This window comes from Dendrobates tinctorius, unplaced genomic scaffold (genome assembly GCF_039654945.1).
Source record: "Dendrobates tinctorius isolate UK_male_01 unplaced genomic scaffold, ASM3965494v1 ptg000011l, whole genome shotgun sequence".
In the NCBI taxonomy this organism is placed as follows: domain Eukaryota; kingdom Metazoa; phylum Chordata; class Amphibia; order Anura; family Dendrobatidae; genus Dendrobates; species Dendrobates tinctorius.
The window spans coordinates 99,401,317-99,428,334 of NW_027361679.1; the positions used below are offsets into that span (position 1 = coordinate 99,401,317).

Sequence of the window (27,018 nt, forward strand, 5' to 3'; positions counted from 1 at the left end):
GGATCGTGTTGGAGAACAAATCTGGAGAAGGGACACACAAATGCGGTTTTCTATATCACCGGCGGAGCGTTTGATGGTGACCCTTCGGTAAGTTATCTACCTTTTAAAATGTTAGTGACACAATTATGCTCATACCTGCTAGAAGTGATGTTGTTCAGAACATCAAAATTAATGGGTAACTCCCCATAAACATGGAAACCTTCATAGAAAATCGGAGTCAATCAACCCAACAAAAACCACTTTTCAAAATCACATCAGTAAAACATACATTTTTATTAGTGCACATTTCTTACAAAAATATCAATTTAAACAAAATGAGTCAGTATCAAGGTGGAGACATGATAGAGAGACAAATAAGGTACCAGGTGGAAACACCTATCAATATTGAACCCCTCAACCAAGAAGGGGAAAACATTGTAACACCCTAATTGGGACATAGGGGAGGGTGAAATGGGAGCAAAAAATTCCTTTATGTAGACATTTTTATATGAACCACCTTCACTGGTGTGGGAACAGCACATGCCATAGTCACCAATAAATTCAAAAAAATATGTAAGGGCAAAATCATAGCCCAAGGTTGTTCACACACACAGAAAGGTGAAAAGGAGTAATAGTCCTATACCTATGCTCCCATTATGACAAACACCTCACCCACCATCCCTAGTCAGGGAACCGCTAAAGTGCTATTGATAGTGCAAAAAGTACATCACCTTACCCATGAAGGGTCCTAGAGAGCCTCTCTACTGCCCGACGCGTTTCGCCCTACTGGGCTTCCTCGGGGGGCTGTGTGGATGCATTATTAAGCCACCTGTATGCTTTTATAGGGGAGTAGACAATTTACAAATGGCGCGCGCCATCTTTGAAAAACCGCGCACGCGCAGAAGCTCGCCTGAGTCCCGTCACGTCACTACCGGTCCTCCCGGAAACCGGCGTGCATCATCGCAGTGGCTGTTGCCATGGCTGCGTGTGCACACAACGGAACCGTATGGAAGACTGCAGCGACGCGACAGGACACTAATGCGCATGCGCGGGACATCAAACCAGATTCCTCTGCACATTGATGAGACAATTGAAAACATCTATTGGCTATTTAGAAAAAAGAAATCTTTCCAGACCACATGGTGTACCAATGTAAATATGGGAAGCCACAATATAGATGCATTTCAACATGATGATTCAACACTATCTATTTTAACACATAATGGAAAATATAAAATTCAAAATTAATAATCATAATCCATTTAAAGTGCAATAGAATAGATATACCAGAAAGAACGATACATATACAAAAATGAATCACAGAGCTCTCTTCAATGTAACATAGATAGTTATTACAATAAGAATCAGTTAGCTCTAAAATTATGCGCACGTCCTCCATCAATTTCTTGCAGCTCTTCACTCCCCGGTGTCCATAGTTATAGAGCAATATTAACGCATGTAGAGAGATAAAGACCTCATAAAAAACAAATAAGACAAAAAATTAAAATATGAACATACAAAAAAGATACAGATAAAATAATTAAAAACGAGAAAAAGAAGAGAGAGAAGAGGACCATTTAGAGGAATGACGTAAATGACAGCTGCTCATTAAGGCCTGCTGGGAACATTGTACCTAGGGTCACAATCCACCGGCACTCAAGCTGTGCCAATGCTTTTTTGTAATCGCCCCCCCTGGCTCCACAATGGATGCGGTCTATGCCGCGAACCAGGAAGCCAGTCGGGTTTGAGTTATGGCACAGCTTGAAGTGCCTAGGGACCGTTTTTAAACCAGAAACATCTTGTATTTCCTTTGCCGCCACTATGTCCCTCACATGTTCGCGTGTGCGAACACGGAGTTCGCGAGATGTTAAGCCCACATAGATGAGCTTACAAGGGCATAGTGCATAATACACCACAAATCTTGTACTACACGATATATATGATAAGATTTGATATTCATTCAAACCATCTGCTGAAGAAAATGCGGTTGCTCGACAAATGTTTACACAGGCTCGACATGAGCCACAAGGAAAGCACCCCCATTTTTTCTTTGGTTGCTGTGACCCAAACAGACCCCTCGAGGGGGCTGCCACATAGTGGCTACGTACCAACAGGTCTTTAAGGTTTTTACCCCTTCTAGCTGTCATTAATGGATTGGATGGTAGAACCTTGTTCAAACACGGATCGGTCTGGAGTACAGACCAGTGTCTCTGCAAAATCTGGCGCATATTGTCCCATTGGTTATTAAACGTAGAAATGTATCTTAGGACAAAATCTTTTTTACCATGTGTGTTAATGCGGCCAGGCCCCACAAGCAATTGGTCGCGGGGTGTGGCCCAAGCTCGACGATAACCTTTTTTAATGCACCGATTACTATATCCACGCTCGCTGAATCTGGAGCTCAGGTCACGAGCCTGGTCCCTAAAAGCCCCATCGGTAGAACACACCCTTTTCATTCTTAAAAATTGCCCAATAGGCACTGCTTGAATGGTGGATGATGTATGGGCAGATGTAGCGTGTAACAATGAATTGACCGATGTCTCCTTACGGAAGACATCGGTCTGTATCCTGCCCTCATCATCCACCATTATTTTGATATCCAAAAAATCTATAACTTTAGGGTTGATCTTATAAGTTAGTTTAATATTTAGATTATTTTTATTCAGCTCACCGATGAAGTTTACGAAGCCAGACTCGCTCCCTTGCCAAATAATAAAAACATCATCAATAAATCGAAACCAGCACTGCGCATGGGCCGCGGCCTGCACCCCGCCTCCAAAAATGCCCCTCTCCCAGTGGCCCAAGAAAAGGTTGGCATAAGACGGGGCACAGGCCGCGCCCATCGCAGTGCCACGCTGCTGCAAAAAAAAACGGTCTTTAAAAATAAAAAAGTTGTGAGTCAAAATAAATTCAAGGAGCTCCAGAATCAGCGAGCATAGTGTGGATTCGTAATTGCTTGTGCTTAGAAAAAAACTAGTTGCCTCCAGACCATCCACGTGCATAATGCTCGTGTAAAGTGATTCCACATCCACTGTCGCTAAGTGCATATCAGGTTCAAGTGACAAACCGTCAATCTTCCTCAGGACGTCCGTAGTGTCCCTGACATAGGAGGGCAGCGTTTCCACCAACGGTTGAAGATAGTAATCAATGAACTTACATACAGTGTCACACAGCCCTCCAATGCCAGAGACAATCGGACGCCCCGGGGGAATGGTTGGATTTTTGTGCACTTTCGGCAACAAGTAGAATGTTGGAATTATCGGGTTTTCCACCATAAGTCCCTCACAAATTTTCCTAGGGATAATACCCTGTGTAACTGCCTCATCCAGAATCTGGAACAATTGTGCAGAGAATTTTTGGATCGGATTATCAGGGAGTTGAATATATGCCTCCCTCTCATACATGGTGGATGGCCAAAGTACCACATTTCCCCCTTTATCGGCCTGTTTAATTACCACGTCTTTCAAACCCCTTAATTCTCTTATAGCTTCATGTTGTACTTTAGTCAGGTTAACATGGTTCATTTTGCTCGAAAGCTTTTTAAAATCCTCCAAGACTAGTTTATTAAAAATATCCACCTGCGAACAGGTGGAGAAAGGGGGAAACGTGGTTGACCTCGGAGTAAGAAAGGTTGGAAAAGTACCTGTACTTGGGGGAGGCATGCCGGTTTCCAATTCTTCAAGTATATTAATAGCTTCTTGTTCCTGAGTAAGCATATTTACATCAGTGTCTTCCGGTTTAAAGTGCAATTTGCACAAAACCACCTTCCTCAGGAAAAGTTGAAGGTCCTTCATTGCTACAAAATAATTGAATTTATTAGAAGGAACAAAAGTGAGACCCTTACTTAAAACATCCAACTGAGGCTGCGTAAGTTTATGATCTGATAAATTAATTACCTCCAGATGACCTTTAGATTTCTTTTCTTTAGATTGTGGAAGAGTCATTTTCCTCTTTGTCTGAGTTTTGCCTCTCTTCTGGCCAAATTTATTTGTTCCCAATCTTTCCCCTACAAAGGGTACTAGGGAGGAATTGGATGCTACCTCCTCATCCACAGAGGATGTTGAAGAAAATGAATTATGGTGGGTTTTACGGGTAGACCTGAATTCCCCTTGGTTCCTTCTCCACCAAAATGTTTCAGATTCTGCAGACTTTTATTGTTATGTTATGGCTTGTAGTTTGTATTAATTTTACTTTTTTTCCATTTTTTTAACAGATTCCTGGCAACTGGAGAATCCTTCACCTCCCTCCATTTCCATCTGGTTCACAGTTTTACAACTATATAAGAAATACTTTTCTATTGTGCTTATGGCCATTTCGGATGCAAACTGCAAATTCATTGCCGTGGACATCGGTGCATACGGTCGTTCTAATGACTCTCAGGTATTCAAGATTTCCACCATGGGCCGTCGCTTGTATGGAGACAATTTTGACTTCCCACCTCCAAGACCACTCCCTGGAACAACAGGCCCACCAATGCCTTTTGTGTGCGTTGGCAACGATGCTTTTCAGCTTTCTAAACACCTACTCAAACCATATGGTAGTCGTGGATTAACACACCGGAAAAGAATCTATAACTATCGGTTAACCAGAGCGCGCAGAGTGGTGGAGTGCGCGTTTGGAATTTTAACTGCCAAATGGAGAGTCCTATTAACGGCCATGAAAATGAAAACAGAGACTGTGGATGAGGTGGTGAAGGCCTGTGTAATCCTGCACAATTTTGTCCTTTCAAACGAACCAGTTTCCATCGATGAAAATCTGTCTGAAACCACCTTGTGGGATTATGAGCAGCAAACTTTTCGGAGTACTGGCTCAGTGGCAAGAATGAGGGACACCTTTGCAGACTATTTTGTGACACCAGAGGGACAAGTGGACTGGCAAGATGACATGATATCATTTTCTATACCAATTGTAAGTAACTTTTTTTTTTTTTTAACTGAAATTTTACCAAGTGTTTGGTTTTCCCAATCATTGTTACCATGACATGATTTTTTTTTTAAGTTTTACACTTTGCAGTGTTACCAATTGTTGGGTACCAAGCATAAAGTTTTACCAAGTGTTGTGTACCTAGTGTTGTTTTACACTTACAAATGTTACCAAGTGTTGGGTACCAAGCGTAAAATGTGACACTTTGAAATTTTACCAAGTGTTGTGTACCAAGCGTTTTACTCTTTGAAATGTTCACATGTGTTGTGTACCAAATGTTGTGCTACCAAGTGTTTTTTTGTACCTTGTACACCACCGGTGTACTGTGAAAGATTACCCAGTTTTTTTGTACCTTGTACACCACCGGTGTACTGTGAAATATTGTTGTGTTACCAAGTGTTGTGTTTACCTTTTACACCACTGGTGTAATTTGAATATTTCCAAAGAAAGAAGCAAAAAAGAAACAACACAATAAAGTTTTTTGAAAAAAAAAAAAAAGTTTATTTCTGAATTTGTAATAACTGTATATTTTTTTGGTATCTTAAACCTTTTTTGTAAGGTTTTTTTTTTTTTGGTATGTTTTTTGGATAAGAAAACATTACAAAGTGTGATAATGTTGGGTGGAGATAGTATTGGAGGGGTTAACAGGGTTGACCACATCGAGGGGGGGGGGGTAGAGGACTGGGGAGGGAGTTGGTGAGGACCAGAAGTGGAAGGGGGGTTTAACACATGTGGTTGGGATGGGAGTGGATGGACAGAAGAGGTTTGTGGGTACATTGAAGGTGTATGTGGGGGTGGGTATGGTGAGGGCATTGGGGTATAATGCAATGGGGAAGGAAGGTACTGGGAAGAATGGAATGGGGAACTAGAGAAAGGAGAGGGAGTGGTAGGAGGAGGGAAGGCAGGATGATGGATGGTGGTGGAAGGATGGATGGGGGAAGGATGGACTGTGGAAGGATGGACAGGGGGAGGATGAGATGCTTCATCAAGCACTTCCACTAGAGCATTCTGACAGGCTTGCATCACACGCATCTGCTGGTGAGTACTTAAACCTTCCATTTGCCGGACAACAGATTGAAAAAAGGTATGCCTCGGTGTCTGGTTTGATTCTAAATTCATCTGTTCCATGTATCTTCTGAGTTCCATGATACTTTGATTGATCATGGTCAACCCAGAAGATAACCGTTCTCCATAAGTGTGGAAACCGTGCTGGACAGATGAGTTTAGACTCAAACAGTCAGACAAGGTCATCCTTTCCTGACTCCTCAGACGCTCACTAGGGATCACTCCAGAGGGACGCAACTCTGAAGCAGACTCCCGAGTGCTGCAGATGGTGCTAAAAAAAAAAAAAAGGAGAAAAAATGTATATTAAAAATATTGATTTTTAATTTGTCTGCTGAAAAAAAATGTGGTTAAACATTTCTACTACAGAAATGGTTTGGGTAATATTTACCTTCTGCACACCATTGTTGATCGCAGGAACGCGAGGGCTTTGTAGTTTTTGTACTGGGGTCCCCGGCGTCCTCCCGATCCACTCGGGGTCTGCATCTCTTTGTTGTAGTCCCTCTTGAAGCGATCCCGGAGCGACCGCCACCGTGTGATAACCCTGTCACCTGTGAAGCAAAAAAAAAAAAAAAGGGGTTTAGTATTCGACACTTCACATGCTGGAATATAAGTTACTGAAGTTGTAATACTTACGCACAAAATCCCTGGCCCTCGCATTGAGTTCCTCCCAGTTCTCAATAACTGAAGAACAGACCTCATCCCAGAGCCGTCGGGTGGTTGGTTGGTCGGCGTGTAGACGGTTTGCCTTGTTCCACAGCGGCTCCCGGGTTTTCCACCTCACGGATGAGTTCGTCAGTATCAATCATGATACCCTCCTCCATATATCTCAGGGGAGCACGCTGTGAAACCTGTGAAGATAAAAAACAAAACAAAACAAAAAAAATTACATTCTATTTAAACACATGATGTTCATTTAAACAATTATCCAAATGGGGTTATTTACCTTTTGCCGACCAACAGATGCATCACCTTGACGACCCTGGGATGTCCTGGGAGTCACTCTAGTGCGGGCACCGGATTCTAAAGACTGTGGTAAACAAAAAAAAAAATTTGGATGGATGCGTAGTTATTGTGTGTGCACTGTGATGAATGTTTGTGTTGGGTGTAGCATTATGTATCTGTGTATGTGCTAAACTTGCACTCTGCGCACCCCCTCCTTGCGTCTCTCCACCCTGCACGCCTCCTCCTGGAAGTCCTCTGAATCATCTTCCTGTTAAAACATAATACATGGATAGTGTTTTTAACCAAAAAAAAAAAATTATTTTAAAAAAAATTTTGTTTTACCTCAGCTCGCTGATGATGTGAGGGGGAGCTTTCAGGAGAAGACATTATGGTTTGGGGCAGCTGCGTTGGCAGCTGCGGTGCTTCCTGAAGTGATCTGCAAGTATAAAGACACTTGTTAAGCTACTATACAAAGGATCATAATAAGCTTTCAGGCCTTTATACTTACAGGGAAAATAAAGGTTGGCTGGCCGTCTCTGCTGCGGCCTGGCTGACCGTTTCTGCTGCGGCCTGGCTGACCGTTTCTGCTGCGGCCTGGCTGACCATTTCTGCTGCGGCCTGGCTGACCGTTTCTGCTGCGGCCTGGCTGACCGTTTCTGCTGCGGCCTGTCCGACCGTCTCCGCTGCGGCCTGGCTGGTGGTGCTTGCTGAAGTGATCTGCAAGTATAAAGACAATTGTTAAGCTACTATACAAAGGATCATAATAAGCTTTCAGGCCTTTATACTTACAGGGAAACTAATGGTTGTCTGTACTCTGCCACGGCCTGGGTATTCATCTCTGCTGCGGCCTGACCGGTCAGCTCTGCTGCGCTCTCTTTCACCATCCCTGCTGCGGCCTGGCTGGCCGTGTCTGCTGCTTTTCTGGTGGCGCTTCATTATTAAGTGATCTGCAAGTATTAAGAAAATGATATGAAAGTTTTTAAAAAAAAAAAATTCAGTATTTTAAGTGTTTGCATGTCTACATTTCCTTATCTCTCACCGAGTGTAACCAGTGATTGAATGTGTGTAATATTTTGTGTAAACCCACTTTCTTTGCATGTGAATTCCCTGAAAAAGTGTAACCAAGTGTAACCAGTGATTGAAGGTGTGTAATTGCTGTGTATACCAGTGTTTGCATTCCCTCAAACTCTCACCGAGAGTGTAACCAGTGATTGAAGGTGTCACCAAGTGTAACCAGTGATTGAAGGTGTGTAATTGCTGTGTATACCAGTGTTTGCATTCCCTCAAACTCTCACCGAGAGTGTAACCAGTGATTGAAGGTGTTTAATTTCTGTGTATACTCACACTGTGTTTGAATTCCCTGAAAAACTCAGCTGTGTATACCCAGATTATTTTCATGTTGCAATCTCTCACTTTTAACCACACTTGTATACCAAAAATTTAATGTACCTTTATGGTAACTTAATTTTACCTTTTTTTTTTTTTTTTTTTAAATGATACAAAGGAGATTTTTTCAAAACAGTTTATTATTATTTTTTGTTCCAACAAATAGGAGCTACTCTGCTCTTTATTTTAAATACCACAATAAATGAAAAATAAAAAAACACCAATTTACAACAGATACATTAATAACACCACAATTGCAAATCTGAAAATAAAATCCAATAAACATACAAAAGAAAAAAAATTAAATTATTTACAAAAAAACCCACACAAACACGCATAACACACAGCCAGGCCACACACACACACACACACACCCGCCTACTAGCACACATGGACGCTTGGGATCTGCGCACCCTATCTTTAGTATGGGGTGCGCAGGCAGGATTTTACTGTGTGCTGCGCACTTTTGAAGGTGTGCCATGCGCGACAAAATGCAACATGCTGCATTTGGCGCACAAGGGCACACCTTCAAAAGTGCACAGCACACTGTAAAATCCTGCCAGCGCACCATCTGCGCACCCCATACTAAAGATGGGGTGCGCAGATCCCAAGCGTCCACGTGCGCTAGTAGGCGGCGATGACCGGATGGGACGGGGATTAGTGACGGCCGTTTTTGGGTCATCGCTGCGCTATAAAGTGCAAATATGAAACCGGCCTTACACCACACAATCACAGCAAGAAATACAATATTACAGTTGTATGAAAATAAAATGCAGTACACATGCAACAGAAAAAAAAAAAAAAGATGGAAAAAAAAAATAATTAAAAAATGCACACACACAGGCCATACATACACGCACACACGCTCCAGGGGTCTTGCAGGTGGTAGACTTGCAGCTGTGCAGACAGGTTTTATAGCTCTAGTTCAATCTTCTATCAGGCAGGCTGCAGTCGGATATCTTGCTTGGTGTCTTCAGTGTTGCTGGTGCCGGATTGTCTGGGCCCAATTACACCACATACCATACACCACACAATCACAGCATAAAAAATACAATATAATTACAGTTGTATGAAAATAAAATGCAGTACACAAGCAACAGAAAAAAAAAAAGTATGAAAAAAAAAAAAAAACCAGACATGCAACACTCGCAGGCCACACACACACACACACACACACACGTCATAAATAGGTATACTCACACTTGTAGGGGAGCTGGTACTGGCAGGCTTGGTGGGTGTCCTCTGGCAGGCTTGCTGGCTGACTGCTACTGCATGTCTGGGCCCAATTAGCCCACCTTATATAGCTTTGGGACTGTCTGGAAAAGTATATTTTTCTGGGCATGCCCAGTGCGATTTTGCGGATCCTGCCGGCGGATTCCGAAAAATCGCGGATCCTGGCGGATCCGCCGCCCATAGGCGGCCATTCTACCGCATGGCGGATGATGGCGGATCCGCCGTCATCCGCCATTTTGACGGCGGAAAAAAACGTTACAAGCTCCGTCCCCCTCAGACAGAATCCGCAAAGAATTTTGCGGATCCGCCGAATATCGGACGCAACGGACGACCATCCATCAAAATCCGCCACTAATGTATCCCAATGGGGAAAATGGCGGATCCGCAACAAGAAAAAGCGGATCCGCCATTTTCAAATTTTGGCAGATTTTGACTGATGGCAAAAAACTGAAGTGTGAAAGAGGCCTTATCTGTGCAAGCACCGCATTCCGCACAGACGGGCACACGGCGCTCTGCACACACGCTGTCTCACCAGAGCACCCACTGAAGTTCTGCTGGAGCACAACTCCGCGCTGCCTCTCATGCTGAGGAGTACAAAACACACCTGCCTCCGCTCTCATTGCCGGCGGGGAAGTGACGCTTTCTTCGCGCTCTATCTCCGCACTGCCTGCTTAGCCACACCCCCTCTTCCTGGGTTATGGGGCCTGTCCTGTCCCCTATTCTTTCCCTCAAGCAACATGGGATGCAGCATCAGCAGTTCCAGACCCAGTATGATGCAGGCACCTGCAGCTTGGTCTTCCTCCTTACAGACCTCAGTAATGGCCCCAAAATGTCCTGGAAGGTCAATATCACAGCCACACAAGACACTACCTCTTAGACCAGGGTCACATTTGTGACTGCAATGCGAGAAATTCGCGCATCAATATCGGGCACTGTCATTAGCATTTCAGACCGGAACATTCAGCTGCATAGAAATACATGCAGGCACACACTCCGGTCCTGACTGCCGGCGGCAGTGCCAGGTATTGATGCGAGAGACCAGTGCGAGTGTGACCCCGGCCTTACTCCCAAACACCTTTCCAATGCAAGTCTGGATACCTACTATCTCGCCCAGTCCCAGCTGTCTAATCAACTGCACTTCTAATGGGAGATATTACATGAAATTCAGCTCCCATGAATTATCTTCTGTTCCATAACCCCTCCATTGCACCAAATATTGCAATCTTCCTCTCAATCTTCTAGAGTCAAGAATTTTATCCACAATGTACTCTTCTTCACCATGGACTTTTTATGGTGGAGCAGGTGGCTGAGTTTTTCCTGAAAACAGGTTCTCATTGAATGGTTTGTGCAAGGCTCTATGGAATACATTATATATTTTCAGGCTGTTAGGAAGTTTTAAACAGAAAGCAACTGGGTTAATTTGTGCAAAAATTTCAAAAAGGTCCTATGAATTTTTAATCCAATTAAGAAGACGGTGCGTTCGTTTTCAGATTATTGTAGAAAGCTAAACCTTGTCACCAACCTGAAGGGTATGAGGGGCTTTGAAATGTTTATCTTGGACCTTTTGTAATATCTCAATTATTTCTTCCTGAGCTTTATGCCACTTTGTAAGTCTGTCATTAACAGCAGGAACCAAAGTATTCAATGAAAGATTAGGAATAAATACCAGATGCAAGCCATAGTTATTAGTGATGAGCGAACATGCTCGCCACTAGTCAGTACTTGCTCGAGTAAAGCTATACTCGCGGTACTCAGCGAGCACTGAGCATTTCCGGGATTATTTGGCGGGAGCTCGGGTCTACGCCCTGCAATTTTGGCATTCTTTAGAGCGCCAATCAACATGCAGGGATTGTCTGCCATGCACTGTAATGCCGCAGCCATCTTTGTTGTGGTATTACAGTGATTGGCTGGCTGCACAGTCATCAGGTCTATAAGAGACCAGCCGCCGCCCTGCTTGTCACAGTCACGTCCAGAATCAGACAGGGTAGGGAGAGCTACTGCTGAGATAGGGACAGATTTGTGCTTTTATTAGTTAGTGTGGGTATTCCATCATAGAATCCACAAATCCAGCTAAACCAACAGTCCTTCTAAGGACCAATTACAGGGTATAGAGATTGCAGTGCTAGGTAGGCAGGGAGTGTATGTGCGTATATACACATCAGTGCAACGCACGCAGGCACTGTATGTGGGTATATAGATATCATTGCATACATCAAAAGGATCTATTACTGTCTGCTGCTGCCTAATACATATATACCTAGCTCCAGGTATCAGTGGCTAGGAATAATTTTTTTTGTACCTCAATCCTGATTATTTTATTCCAAAGCAATCCAGAGCCTTTTTTTCTCCATTTGCTTGTTGACACTGCAGACTACAGCCAGATCCTTTTAATACTACAGCATGAAAATCCAGCAATTTTAAACGGTTTTGCCCATCCCAGGTATCATATCTAGTGCGCTGAAAATTCCGGGATTTTTTGTGGTACTGTAGTATTTTTTGGAGTGTCTTATAAAAATTTTTGTCCCCATTTTGCTGTCAAAAAATATTTAGCTGCCCACAAAATATTTAGCTGTTCAAAATAGATTTAGCTGGCAGAAAAAAAAAATTAGATGCCAAAAAAATATTTAGCTTGCCTAAAAATATGCAGCTGGAAAAAAAATATTACTGTATATACTCAAGTATAAGCCGACCCCCTTAATTTTGCCACAAAAAACTGGGAAAACTTATTGACTCTAGTATAAGCCTAGGGCAGAAAATGCAGCAGCTACTGGTAAATTTCAAAAATAAAAATAGATACCAATAATAGTAAAATTAATTGAGACATCAGTAGGTTAAATGTTTTTGAATAGCCATATTGAATCAGGCACCTCATATAATGCTCCATACAGTTCATGATGGCCCCATAAGATGCTCCATACAAAATACACCCCATATAATGCTGCACAAAGGTTAATAATGTCCTGATAATATGCTCCATAAAATATGCCCATATGCTGCTCCATAAAGGTTATGGCCCCATAAGATGCTCCATAGATTTATGCCCCATATGCTGCCCCATAAGATGCTCCATATATTATGCCCCATAAGATGCTCCCCCATAAGATGCTCCATATATTATGCCCCATAAGATGCTCCATATATATGCCCCATATGCTGCTGTGAATAAAAAAAAATGACATACTCACCTCTCGTCACTGGGGGCCAGGTGCCTGTGTCCTGAGCAGGCGAGGACATCGGCACACTATGGGGGACAGGTGTCAGTGTCACCGCTGACTCAGGGCCCTGGCACCTGCTATATTCACCTGTCTCCGTTCCACTGCCATGTGCCGCTCTGTCTTCCGGGTCTTCTGTCAGTGACTGTTCGGTCAGAGGGCGCGGCATGCACTAACTACATCATCGCGCACTCTGACCTGAACATCACTGCAAAGGACGCAGAGGACAGAGCAGCGCACAGCGGTGGAACGGGGACAGGTGAATATTGCATATACTTACCCCCTCCTGGTGCGGTCTCTGTAGCCCCTGCTCTTCTCCCACGGTCTCTGGCAGCTCTTCCTTCTTTCAGCGGTCACGTGGTACTGCTCATTAAAGTCATGAATATGCGCATATTCATGACTTTAATGAGTGGACCACATGACCGCTGAACACAGGCTCTGGACACCTTGGGAGAAGCAGGGGCTGCAGAGACTGCACCAGGAGGGGGTAAGTATGATCTGATACCACCGCTCTCCTTCCACGCCAACCCCCTGGCATATATGACTCGCATATAAGCCAAAAGGGGCACTTTCAGCCTTAAAAAATGGGCTGAAAATCTAGGCTTATACTCGAGTATATACGTTACCTTATATACTCGTGTATAAGCCGAGATTTTCAGCACATTTTTTGTGCTGAAAAAGGCCCCCTCGGCTTATACACGAGTCATTGTGCAGAAAACAGCGGGGGGAGGGGGAGCGTTGGCAGGAGCCAGTGGCTGGGACATCATACTCACCCTCCTGTGCCATTGCTGAACTTCCCCTGCATCCTCCATTGTCCCAGGGCTGGCAGCTTCTTCTTGCGTTGAGTGGTCACATGGTTCCTTTTATTAAGGTCATGAATATGGATGCAACTCCACTCCCATAGGCGTAGCGTCTAGTTATGACCTTAATGAGCGGTACCATGTGACCGCTCAACACAGGACAACGGAGGATGCAGGAGATGTTCAGCAATGGCACAGCAGGGTGAGTATGGATGAGGGGAGCATGGAGGAGGACGAGGGAAGCACAGGGGATCACGGAGCAGGATGGGGGAGCACAGAGGAGGATTTAAAAATACAGGCCACATATTGAAATCTTGAAAAATTAGATTCTCAATCACAATTGTTAACAATTCCAAAAAGAGGGAAGAATACGAAGCATTTAAGGAAACAAGGATGGATAAACACAACACTTAAACACATGCTAAAAAGGAACAAAGAAATGTTTATCAAACAGAAAGAGGGAGGTATATCTAAAGAAAAATATAATGCTGATTGCAGAACCTGCAGGGCACAAATCAGATTAGCTAAAGCTGACAATGAATTAAGGCTTGCAAGAGACGTCAAAAACAATAAAAAAGGATTTGGGGGATATGTCAAAAGTAAAAGAAAAGTCAAAGATGCTATAGGATTTTTACAGGATGAAAATGATGAAATTGCAAGAAAGGATGTTGAGAAGGCCGAACTTTTAAATTCCTATTTTGCATCTGCTTTCTCTTAGAAAGGAAATGTAGCATCAACTGATCTTCACTGTCCTATTAAAGGAATAGAAGAATCCAGGATATCTATAAACAGAAATAGTGAGGAAACACTTAGCTAACATAAATGAATTCAAGTCGCCAGGTCCAGATGAATTACACACCAGAGTACAGAAGGAGATAGCAGAACACATTTTTGAACCACTCTCCATAATCTTTGAAAATTCTTGGAGAACAGCAGAAGTCCCAGAAGACTGGAGAAGAGCAAATGTTCCTATCTTCAAAAAGAGGAAGAAGGTGGACCCAGGGAACTATAGGTCGGTGAGTCTGACTTCTATACCAGGAAATATCTTTGAGCAAATTATTAAACAGCATGTATGCAAGTACATCAATAAGAATGAAGTGATTAACCAGAGTCAGCATGGATTTCTAACTAATAACGCTATTTTCACACTAGCATATGGAGGAGCTGTGGACGGCTGCGGGCTTCCTCCGTGAAGCTCTGCCCCCCGGCCGCACCTCCTCCGGTCAGCTCAGCCTCTGTCGGCATGCGGCCTGCGTACCCTATCTTTAGCATTAGGTATGCAGGCCGTGCCAATGTGTGCGGATGCCTCCACATGCGTTGTTTCGATGGTGCGGCGACCGCACCAAAATGAAACATGCTGCGTTTGGCGCAGGTCACCGCAGCATCAAACCAACGCATGCGGAGGCATCCACATGCATCGGCACGGCCTGCGTACCTAATGCTAAAGATAGCGTACGCAGGCCGCATGCTGACAGAGGCGGAGCTGACAAGAGGAGGTGCGGTTGGGGCGGAGCTTCACTGAGGAAGCCCGCAGCCGTCCGCAGCTCCTTCATACGCTAGTGTGAGACTAGCCTTAGTCATGTCATACTAACTTAATTTCCTTCTATGACAGAATCTTTGACTGGGTGGATCAGGGAAATGCTGTAGATATAGTATATCTTGACTTGAGCAAACCATTTAACAAAGTACCTCACACCATCCTTATTGAACAAAATGACTAAGTATGGAATGGACAAGGCAACTGGTAGGTGGATTCATAACTGGCTTAGTGATCGGACCCAAAGAATGGTCGTAAATGGCTGCACATCCAGTTGGAAGAATGTCTCAAGTGGGGTACCACAGGGTTCTGTCTTGGGCCCTGTATTGTTCAACATCTTGAAGGAATTGAGAGTAAACTGATTAAATTTGCTGATAACACAAAGCTAGGAGGAATAGCTAATACTAGAAAAGAGAGAGGATTCAAAGAGATAAATAAACTGGAACAGTGGGCAGCAACTAACAGGTTGGTTTTTAATAGGGAAAAATGTAACGTAATACATCTGGGCAATAAAAATGAAAAAGCTTATACAGAATGGGAGGGATAGGGCTAAGCAACAGCAGATGTGAAAAAGGCTTGGGTATACTGATAGACCATAAAGTGAACATGAGTCAACAGTGTAGTGCAGCAGCAAAAAAGGCAAATGCATTTCTGAGATGTATTAACAGAAGCATACAGTCTAGATCACGTGAAGTCATTATTGCCCTCTACTCCTCTTTGGTCAGACCTCATCTGGAATAATGTGTCCAGTTTTGGGCACCACGTTTTAAAAAAGACATCAATAAACTGGAGCAAGTTCAGAGAAGAGCAACCAGAATATTGACCTGTCTGCAAACCCTGTCCTATAAGGAACGGTTACAGGATTTGGGAATGTTTAGCTTGCAAAAAAGACTAAGAGGAGACTTAATAGCTGTCTACAAATATCTCAAGGGTTGTCACATTGTAGATGGATCATCTTTATTCTCATTTGCACAAGGAAAGACTAGAAGCAATGGGATGCACCTGAATGGGATTAGACACAGATTAGATCTTAGAAAAAACTTTTTGACAGTTAGGGTGATCAATGAGTGGAACTGGCTGCCACGAGAGGTGGTGAGTTCTCCTTCCATGGAAGTCTTCAAACAGAGGCTGGACAGACATCTGTCAGGGATGATTTAGTGAATCCTTCTTTGAGCAGCGGTTTGGACCAGATGACCCAGGAGGTCCCTTCCAACTCTACCATTCTATGATTTTATGTATGATGTTAGTAACAGAAGAATTTTTTTTCTGTGGATGAGGTCTGTATGACAAAGAAGATATGTTTTAAACAATTTGAAAAATGAGATCTCACCTACTGTGTGACGTTAGTTACAAAATATTTTTTTTTCTGTGGATGAGGCCTGTATGACAAAGAAGATATGCTCAAAACAATTAAAAAAAGAGCTCTCCACTACTTTATGGTGCTAGTAACAGAAGAATTTTTTTGTATGTATGAGGCCTATATAACATAGACTAGATGCCCCAGACAATTTCAAAATGAGATCTCCTCTACTGTATCGCGTTAGTAACATAACAAAATTTGCTTTTAGTATGGATGAGACCTATATAATCTATAATAAGTGCTCAAATCAATTTCAAACTCAGATCTAGGCTGCTGTATCACATTTATTAAAAAAAAATGTATTTAATGTAACATTGAAAAAACACAAAAATTGAGCTTGGTTTGAGATGATACAGATGCAGCGTATAAATGCATGTTGACATTGGCCATAAAACATAAAACCTGCAAAAGACAAAGTGAGCAAAAACCCTGCTGTAACTAAATAAGTAAAAGCAAAAGTGCATCTAAATAATACAGAGTTTTTAGTAATACTGTTTTTGATCAAAAGTAGCATGAAAGCCATCCCACCACGACAAGGTAACTCTGTTCGGGATAGTCCTACACTGTCTAATATTAAAAACCTTGCTTTGTGTCAAAGTTGACCTCAATGTGTGAACAAGGGCAGACAAAAGGACTGGGTCCCAAACAGTAGACACCAGTCTGGGGAAGCCTTACATACAATTTCCAGCTCAGGAGAGGGAGGCCACACCCCAGCTTGCACAGAATGCAAAAAATACAAAGAAAAAACACAAAAATTGAGCTTGGTTTGAGATGATACACATGCAGCGTATAAATGCATGTTGACATTGGCCATAAAACATAAAACCTGCAAAAGACAAAGTGAGCAAAAACCCTGCTGTAACTAAATAAGTAAAAGCAAAAGTGCATCTAAATAATACAGAGTTTTTAGTAATACTGTTTTTGATCAAAAGTAGCATGAAAGCCATCCCACCACGACAAGGTAACTTTGTGCAGGTTTTATGTTTAATGTAACATTGTGGCGCCCCTGAGGCTTCAGTCTCCACGGAGGTACTGCACCTTCTCCTAAGGTTTAGTTCCCCACCATCCAGGTAGGCTGGGAGCTCCTTTCCGCATTCCAACACCTGCACCCCACACACAGGATAGTTCAGCAGGGACCCATCCATGCTTTATGCTGGAAAGGTCATAGGGTGCCTTTTGTGGTCCCTGGCTTCGTAACACGAGAGGTGCTGGGGAGGCGGGTGGAGTTAGATACAAAAGAGAGGGAAGGTGTAGGATTTTAAGTCAGTCTGACAGAAGGTCTGTCTGGGGTCAGTCCCAGAGAGAGAGCAGGCTGACAGCAGGTCAGCCTGAGAGGAGCTCAAGGCGGTGGAAGGCAGTCAGTCAGGAGAGGTTGAGGACTGGTCTTAGTGGAACGAGCTCCTCAGGGAAGGAAGAGAAGGAGAATGAGACGTAGACTGAAGACTACAGATTCCATAAGAGAGATAGAACAGATTGGAACGAAGGAGAATAGAAGGACAGTGGGAAGCAGGTTGAGAGAGAGAGAGAACCCTTCCAGTCCAGAGAGCGCAAAGGCCTGGGCCCAGTCCCCGAGGTTGATTGGAACTTTATGTCCGGCAACAGACACCAGAGGAGTAGTGAGCCGCTAATGCCTTGCTCCCATCATAGACTTGGGACACAACAGCAACTGAATAGAGAGCCGGGACGCAGTGAGGAGTCCCCGAGCAGGCTACAGCTGTCTGTCATACAAGTAAAGACTAGGAACACCTAGAGAGAGGCATTTCAGGGTAACTAAGTACTGGAGTGCTTCGCACCTAAAGGCGCATTGGAGGAGTCGTTCAGTAAAGTACATGTTGGCGGAGTGTGGAAGGGAGAATCCTATCCTGCCTAGAGGTTGGCTGGAGCCCTGACCTGGAGAACACAGTACGGAGGCAGGCAGTTGTGTGAACTGCAAACAGTGAGTAAAGCTTTGGAACCGCATACTCTGGTGTCCTCCAGATATTCCAGCACCGCTACATCTGGGTAACATCATCCATACCATTCTGCGCCTCTCCTCATCCATTGCACCTACACTGCCCTGGGACTACAGCTCCACCTGTGGGGAGCTATACCATCTCTGCTGCACCACACCATCAGTCCCAGCGGATCTGCATGCAGAGTTGGCTTACCACCTTACTTGCCAAACACCACGGGTGGCGTCACAAACTATTCTTATAAACTCTAACACTATTAACATCACCGCCATTGATATTGGGCACCCAGGGCCACGGACCGGGTCACCGCTGCTGTGACACATTCCCGCCTTGACACCAGCCCGGTACCGAGTACCCCGCTGCCCTGGGTGTGCGAGGGCGACCCAATTTTGTTGTAACGAACAGGATGACGAGACCCGATGCCATCGGGTTCTGTGTGCCTTGGATTTACAACTTTTGAAAATGTGCAGAAGACCAAATTTAATAGACTGTAACATGGACATTAGAAATGGTCGCTGGCGCGGAGATGAAGGGCGTGAAGAGATGGGAGGTCCTAAGAAAAGACCGCGAAGAGTCTTGGGCCGTCCCTGCCTGAATTACTATGTGACCGATGCATGGCCCACCCCCGAAGGGTTCGTATACTGGCTTGGTATGGTGGCGCGGGAAGAAGACGCCGCCCCCGGAAGGAGGGGCACAGAAAGCCAGTGGCGAGCAGAAGGGCGGAGCAAGAAGAAGAACGCCAGAACGCCATGATGAAAGAAGACGAGAAGACAGAAGAACAAGGGGGGAGAAGTCACCCACTTCTAGGCCGCCCCTGCGGAGGCTGCAACCGCTGATTCATCCTTAGCTGCGTCCGCCACCGCCTCACAACCGATACTGTTATTGGGTGAGCCCCGTCCGGAGGAGATACATGAGGGCTCTGGAACAGAATGGAGGACCGGGACCGCGTCTCCGCCTGGACCGGGGGCGGTGGCACCGGCCTCCGCCATCAACCCTAGCTGAGATCGGCCTGGTCCCGGCACTGATCCAACTGCGGCCTACTCCACCAGTCACTCTGGAAGTTGCGGCTGCTGCCATCTACCACCAGGAACCGGAGCCAGAACCGCAGCTGGGAATGCCAGGTATGATCGCTACCCCCGGTCTGACCCTGGTTTTGGGAGCGGAACCCACAGATAGGAACGGGCCCACTGACCTTTGCTGACTATCCCCGGCTGCAGTGCCTATGGGGGAGGATGATCAAGTTGTTCCTGGCTGGCGGCCTCAGGCTGCGGCACCATCTCCTGAACTTCCTATGGAACTGGAGGGACCCATATCCCCGCAGACAGTAGAAATCTCCATGGCCCTTTCCCTGGGCCCCACCAATCCCTATCCCTCTCTATGGGAAGTGGAGTACATGCGCTTGGCAAGAAATCAGCGGGATCGTGAAGAACTCGACTTCTTGGTGGCAGAACAGCCAACCCCAACCAGTATGTCACCTCTACCCCAAGATGAAGATACCCAAAGTGTTACATTAGGTGATGATTCCAGTTCAGCTACCAGAACCCCAGGAGGAGATCACCAGTAGAAGAATTATAATTTACTAAATCTTGTTACCCAGGAGGGTTTGTTTGCACCAGTTGTGCCTAGTTTGCTATCATGTTTTTCCGGTAGCACTTTTGTTGCCTGTTTTTCTACAAATGGAACTGTGGAGATCATGAACGCTGTGTGATCCAAAACTTTCTTGTAAATAGTTTGCACTCCTTTGGGTGCTCTCTCTTGGTTTTACATATGAAGAGACTCTTTGTGAAGATAATGTTTCTGCATGGACACTTTTCGAAGAATGATGTCTACCTCAAGGGACACTGCAAGAAATCCCGGCTGGGAGCAGTGCTCAGCACCTTACAAGAATTTTGAATGTTTTATGATAAAGTATTTGATAATGTTATGTCTTATGAAAAGTAAATGTCTTTTATAGAATATTTGATACAGAGAATTAGAAAAGTTTTGAGCTAGAATGTGAGAATTGAATAAAGAATACAGAATTGAAAGTGACAGGTGACAGGCCAAGAGTAGATGGTCATTGTCTTGCATCCAGTAGAAGAGAAAAAGGAAAAGAGAATAATTGATAGAAAATGTGTCGAGTTTAGCACTTTGAATTAAGAATTGCACTTAAGTAAATTTTTGATACTAAGATAGGAAGTTAACCTGTTTTCAACGTTTAAGAAATGTGCCTCCTACATTAGGAAGATTAGATAAGTATTGTTGAACAGCATTTAAAATTTTTGTGTGTTCCTGTATTGTACCTTTTGCTGTCTTACAGCCCGCGGACGTGCTGTGTTTAACGGGGGGTATGTGGCGCCCCTGAGGCTTCAGTCGCCACAGAGGTACTGCACCTTCTCCTAAGGTGTAGTTCCCCACCATCCAGGTAGGCTGGGAGCTCCTTTCCGCATTCCAACACCTGCACCCCACACACAGGATAGTTCAGCAGGGACCCATCCATGCTTCATGCTGGAAAGGTCATAGGGTGCCTTTTGTGGTCCCTGGCTTCGTAACACGAGAGGTGCTGGGGTGGCAGGTGGAGTTAGATATAAAAGAGGGGGAAGGTGTAGGATTTCAAGTCAGTCTGACAGAAGGTCAGTCTGGGGTGAGTCCCAGAGAGAGAGCAGGCTGACAGCAGGTCAGCCTGAGAGGAGCTCAAGGCGGAGGAAGGCAGTCAGTCAGGAGAGGCTGAGGACTGGTCTTAGTGGAACGAGCTCCTCAGGGAAGGAAGAGAAGGAGAAATAGACGTAGACTGCAGACTACAGATTCCATAAGAGAGATAGAACAGATCGGAACGAAGGAGAATAGAAGGACGATGGGAAGCAGATTGAGAAAGAGAGAGAACCCTTCCAGTCCAGAGAGCGCAAAGGCCGGGGCCCAGTCCCCGAGGTTGATTGGAACTTTATGTCTGGCAACAGACACCGGAGGAGTAGTGAGCCGCTAACGCCTTGCTCCCATCTTAGACTTGGGACACAACAGCAACTGAATAGAGAGCCGGGACGCAGTGAGGAGTCCCCGAGCAGGCTACAGCTGTCTGTCATACAAGTAAAGACTAGGAACACCTAGAGAGAGGCATTTCAGGGTAACTAAGTACTGGAGTGCTTCGCACCTAAAGGCGCATTGGAGGAGTCGTTCAGTAAAGTACATGTTGGCGGAGTGTGGAAGGGAGAATCCTATCCTGCCTAGAGGTTGGCTGGAGCCCTGACCTGGAGAACACAGTACGGAGGCAGGCAGTTGTGTGAACTGCAAACAGTGAGTAAAGCTTTGGAACCGCGTACTCTGGTGTCCTCCAGTTATTCCAGCACCGCTACATCTGGGTAACATCATCCATACCATTCTGCGCCTCTCCTCATCCATTGCACCTACACTGCCCTGGGACTACAGCTCCACCTGTGGGGAGCTATACCATCTCTGCTGCACCACACCATCAGTCCCAGCAGATCTGCATGCAGCGTTGGCTTACCACCTTACTTGCCAAACACCACGGGTGGCGTCACAAACTATTCATATAAACTCTAACACCATTAACATCACCGCCATTTATATTGGGCGCCCAGGGCTACGGACCGGGTCACTGCTGTTGTGACACATTCCCGCCTTGACACCGGCCCGGTACCGAGTACCCCGCTGCCCTGGATGTGCGAGGGCGACCCAACAGCTCATAACAATTTCACAGCCACTCAAAGATAAGGTGGGATATGGTCGGTTGTATCACACTTAGCAACAGAAAAACATTTTTCTTTTTCATCAGCATGAACTCAAGTCTACATACAGGTTTATTTCACCGCCACAAAATTACAGCGTGGGATACGGAGCGATGTCTCACATTTACTAACAGAAAAACTTTTTTTTTCAACGGCATGAGCTCTGCAGGCAGGTTTATTTCACAGCCACAAAATTACAACGTGGGATATGGAGAGCTGTGTCACTTTTAGGAACAGAAAAATCATTTTATTAATGTGCGTGAAGTCTGCAGACAGCTTCATTTCACTGCCACAAAAAGACAATGTGAGATATGGTAGGCTGCATCACGTTTACCAACAGAAAAACTTTTTTTTTTTTCATTTGCACATTTATCAACAGGTCTGCAGACAGATTCATTTCTCCGCCACAAAATGACAACATGGGATATGGCAGGCTGTATCACGTTTAGCAACAGAAAAACATTTTTTTTAATCTCCATGAGCTCTGCAGGCAGGTTTATTTTACCGCCACAAAATTACAACTTGGGATACGGCCGGCTGCATCACACTTAGCAACAGAAAAACTTTTTTTCATTTTCATGTACTTGAGCTCTGCAAACAGGTTTATTTCAACTAGCAAAAAATATTAGAAAAGAACGGCATTATCATTTGCTGGCATAGAAAGGGTTACTCTACCCTCACGGGGAGGTGATCTGAATAGGAATTTATTGAAACGAGAGGCCAGGTGGATTATGCAAACCCGTGCTTTAGAGCGTATGGGACTCAATGAGAGGATTGATATGTCTGTTTTTTTGTGAAATGGAAAAAAAATTTTTTGGTGAAAAATCGTTTTTTTTTTCGCTTCTTTTAGGCTTGTGGTTTTTTCTCTTTTTCCCTTTGTATTTATGGTACTATTATATGTATTATTATTATTTTTGCTTTCACTTATGTGAACTATGTATATATTTTTTTGTTGTTTTGTTGATTGCTCAGCAAGTGAGCGGCACCGGTGGGAGGGGTCCTGACTTCTGGTTGTGGGTATTTCCTCCTTGGCCGGTTGCAGCTCACCATGTAACCTGTGGAAGCGCCTTTGCAGCGCGAAACGATCGTCGTTGCTATCTCCTTTTTGCACCCATTCTCCCGCTGATATGCTTTTATAATAAAGCCTTGACTACATTACCCGGTGAGTGCCGCCTTTTCTAATATTTTTTGCTATGTGGATTAGCTTATTTTCCATGAATGTGCACCTAAGGGTAAAACAGGTGTATTGCCGGCTGCGTCTCTTTTATACACGTATGATGGTTCGGATGTGTGGACTATTGTGATGGTGCTCGCCTTCTATTTCTTGACTTTGTAAGGTTTATTTCACCGCCACAAAATTACAGCATGGGATTTGGTGGGCTGTATTATGTTTAGCAACAGAATTTTTTTTTTAAGGTGCGTGAGGTTGGCAGACAGCTTCATTTTACTGCCACAAAATGACAATGTAGGATAGGATGGGCTGTATCACGTTTAGGAACAGAAAAACTTTTTTGTCTTGACCTACATGACCTCTGCAAACAGGTTTATTTCACGGCCATAATATTACAGCATGGAATTTGGCAGGCTGTAACACATTTAGCAACAGAAAAAAATATTTTTAAAATGTGCATGAGGTCTGCAGACAGCTTCATTTTACCGCCACAAAATGAGAAAGTGGATTACCGTGGGCTGTATCACATTTAGAAATAGAAAAAAATATTTTTTACATGCATGAGGTCTGTAGACAGCTTCATTTCACTGCCACAAAATGACAATGTGGGATACGACGGGCTGTATCACGTTTAGCAACAGAAAAACTGTTTTTGTTTTTCATCTGCGTGAGGTCTGCAGACAGCTTCATTTTACTGCTACTAAATTACAATGTGGTATATGGCAGGCTGTATCACATTTATCAACAAAAAATAATTTTTCTAGTGTGCGTGAGATCTGCAGACAGCTTCATTTAACCGCCACAAAACTACAACATGGGATATGGTAGGCTGTATCACGTTTAGCAATAGAAAAACATTTTTTTATCATCTGCATGAGCGCTGCAGACAGGTTTATTTCACCCCCACAAAATGACAGTGTGAGATATGGCGGACTGTATCACGTTTAGAAACAGAAAAAAATATTTTTTTTAATGAGTTCTGCAGATAGCTTCATTTTACCACTATAAAATGTCAACATGGGATACAACGAGTTGTATCACATTTAGCAACAGAAATGTTTATTTTTTTAATGTGCGTGAGGTCTGCAGACAGCTTCATTTCACGGCCACAAAATGACAACGTGGGATACGACGGGCTGTATCACATTTAGCATCAGAAAAACAGTTTGCTTATCTGCGTGAGCTCTGCAGACAGCTTTATTTTACCATCACAAAATTACAATGTGGGACATTGTGGGCTGTATTACGTTTAGCAACAGAAAAAAATATTATTTTAAATGTGTATGAGGTCTGCAGACAGCTTGATTTCACCTCCACAAAATGACTACATGAGATACGGCAAGCTGTATCACGTTTAGGAACAGAAAAAAATATTTTTTTAATATACGTGAGGTCTGCAGTCAGCTTCATTTCACCACCACAAAATTACAATGTGGGATATGACGAGTTGTATTGTAACAAGGTGACACAGAGTGGTAGTCATGGGTGAGTTCACTAAGCAACAGTCAGTAAGCACCCCGGCACCTTGTACATGAAAAGATAAATAAAGTCACTTGTACTGCATGTGAAGCATGCACCACAGCACACTCACAGGCTTTGTTAGATTCCCCTCAGCTGCTCCCATGTCGGCTCCTCATTCATGAGCTCCACAAATCACTTCAGAGACGATGTCTTTTTCCAGCAGCTAAACCTTACTAGACAGCAGCGTATTCATCACATAGGCAGTATAAGTCAAGCACAGAGACATCTTATCTGCATTCTTCACACAGGCAGCACAATTTAAGTAAGTTATCTTTCCCTGTCATCTGGACAAACTCTATCTTCTGCATCAGCTTCCCTTTCCCAGCAAGCTTAACTATATCTCTGGGCAATCCATGTCCCACCTGTTTCCTTGGACAATCACTGTCGCTCTTCTGGACAATCTCTGTCCCACTCATGCTCCAGTCCCACCAGCTTCCTGCCGTTTCCCTGGTCCAGCTGCGAGTTATAGGGTAATGGGCTTGCCAACTAAGCTACCTCTTAATCCCAGCCGCTAGCTTCAGATCCTTACTTGGAACGGTTCTGTATAAGTTCTATATAGTGCCCCTTACTAAAACAGCTTTATCCCCACTGCCTGTAATACTCTGCTCACACATCCTGCCCTTGGGCAAGGTGCTCAGGTGTCTGCCTCTAATCAGGAAGTGCCTTTCCTATACCTCCCTGCTCTGTGCTGTTCTGCTGTGACTCCTCCCATCTGCTTAACCCCTATGCTGCCTGTATCTAACAAATTGGGTCGCCCCTCACACCCAGGGCAGCGGGGTACTCGGTACCGGGCCGGTGTCAGGGGGAATGTGTGTCACAGCAGCGGTGACCTGGTCCGTGGCCCTGGGTGCCCAATATCAATGGCGGTGATGTTAATGGTGTAATAGTTTATTTGGATAGTTCGTGACACCACCCGTGGTGTTTGGCAAGTAAGGTGTTGAGCCAACGCTGCATACAGATCCACTGGGACTGATGGTGTGGTGCAGCAAAGATGGTGTAGCTCCCCACAGGTGGAGCTGTAGTCTCAGGGCAGTGTAGGTGCAATGGATGAGGAGAGGCGCAGAATGGTATAGATGTTGTTACCCAGATGTAGCGGTGCTGGAATAACTGGAGGACACCAGAGTATTCGGTTCCAAAGCTTTACTCACTGTTTGCAGTTCACACCAATGCCTGCCTCCGCACTGTGTTCTTCAGGTCAGGGCCCCAGCCAACCTCCAAGCTGGATAGGGTTCTCCCCTCCACACTCCGCCAATATGTACCTTACTGAACGACTCCTCCAATGCGCCTTTAGGTGCAAAGCACTCCATTACTTAGTTACCCTGGAATGCCTCTCTCTAGGTGTTCCTAGTCTCTACTTGTATGACAGACAGCTGTAGCCTGCTTCGTGGACTCCTCTCTGCGTCCCGGCTCTCTATTCAGTTGCTGTTGTGTCCCAAGTCTATGATGGGAGTAAGGCGATAGTGGCTCACTACTCCTCTGGTGTCTGTTGCCGGACATAAAGATCCAATCAACCTCGGGGACCGGGCCCCGGCCTTTGCGCTCTGGACTGGAAGGGTTCTCTCTCTTTCTTAACCTGCTTCCCACCGTCCTTCTATTCTCCTTCGTTCCGATCTGTTCTATCTCTCTCTTATGGAATCTGTAGTCTCCAGTCTACGTCTCTTTCCTTCAGTTCCTTTCCCGTGCCAGCTGGCTCAGGTCACTGAGGCATCTGCAGCACTCCTTCATCCATCCCTCTTCCAGGGATCCTCACTCCTGTCTGAGTGACTTCCTCTCTCCACTGACCTTCTGTCAGACTGACCTGAAATCCTACACCTTCCCTCTCTTTTATATCTAACTCCACCCGCCTCCCCAGCACCTTTCATGTTACGAAGCCAGGGACCACAAAAGGCACCCTATGACCTTTCCAGCATAAAGCATGGATGGGTCCCTGCTGAACTATCCTGTGTGTGGGGTGCAGGTGTTGGAATGTGAAAGGGAGTTCCCAGCCTACCTGGATGGTGGGGTACCACACCTTAGGAGAAGATGTAGTACCTCTGTGGCGACTGAAGCCTCAGGGGCGCCACACTAACACTCTTATCTATCCTATTGCTCTATCTCTATTGTGCCCCCTCTATTCTAATCCCGCTATGCTAACTTCTATCTCTAATCCTAAACATATACACAATACATGGCAAATACATGACATCACAGTACATAAATATTGCATTACACATTT

The 27,018-nt window shown here is 44.6% G+C and overlaps 1 long non-coding RNA gene across 1 annotated transcript; it reads right to left on the reverse strand.

Annotated features, from left to right (window-relative positions):
* Positions 1-254: 254 nt before the first annotated feature.
* On the reverse strand, positions 255-25,465 carry LOC141100189 (uncharacterized). The gene is made up of 3 exons (XR_012234626.1): positions 25,166-25,465; positions 3,623-3,775; positions 255-1,453 (listed from the first exon to the last, which is right to left on the reverse strand). It is a non-coding gene; the product is annotated as an uncharacterized lncRNA (long non-coding RNA).
* Between the last annotated feature and the right edge of the window lie 1,553 nt (positions 25,466-27,018).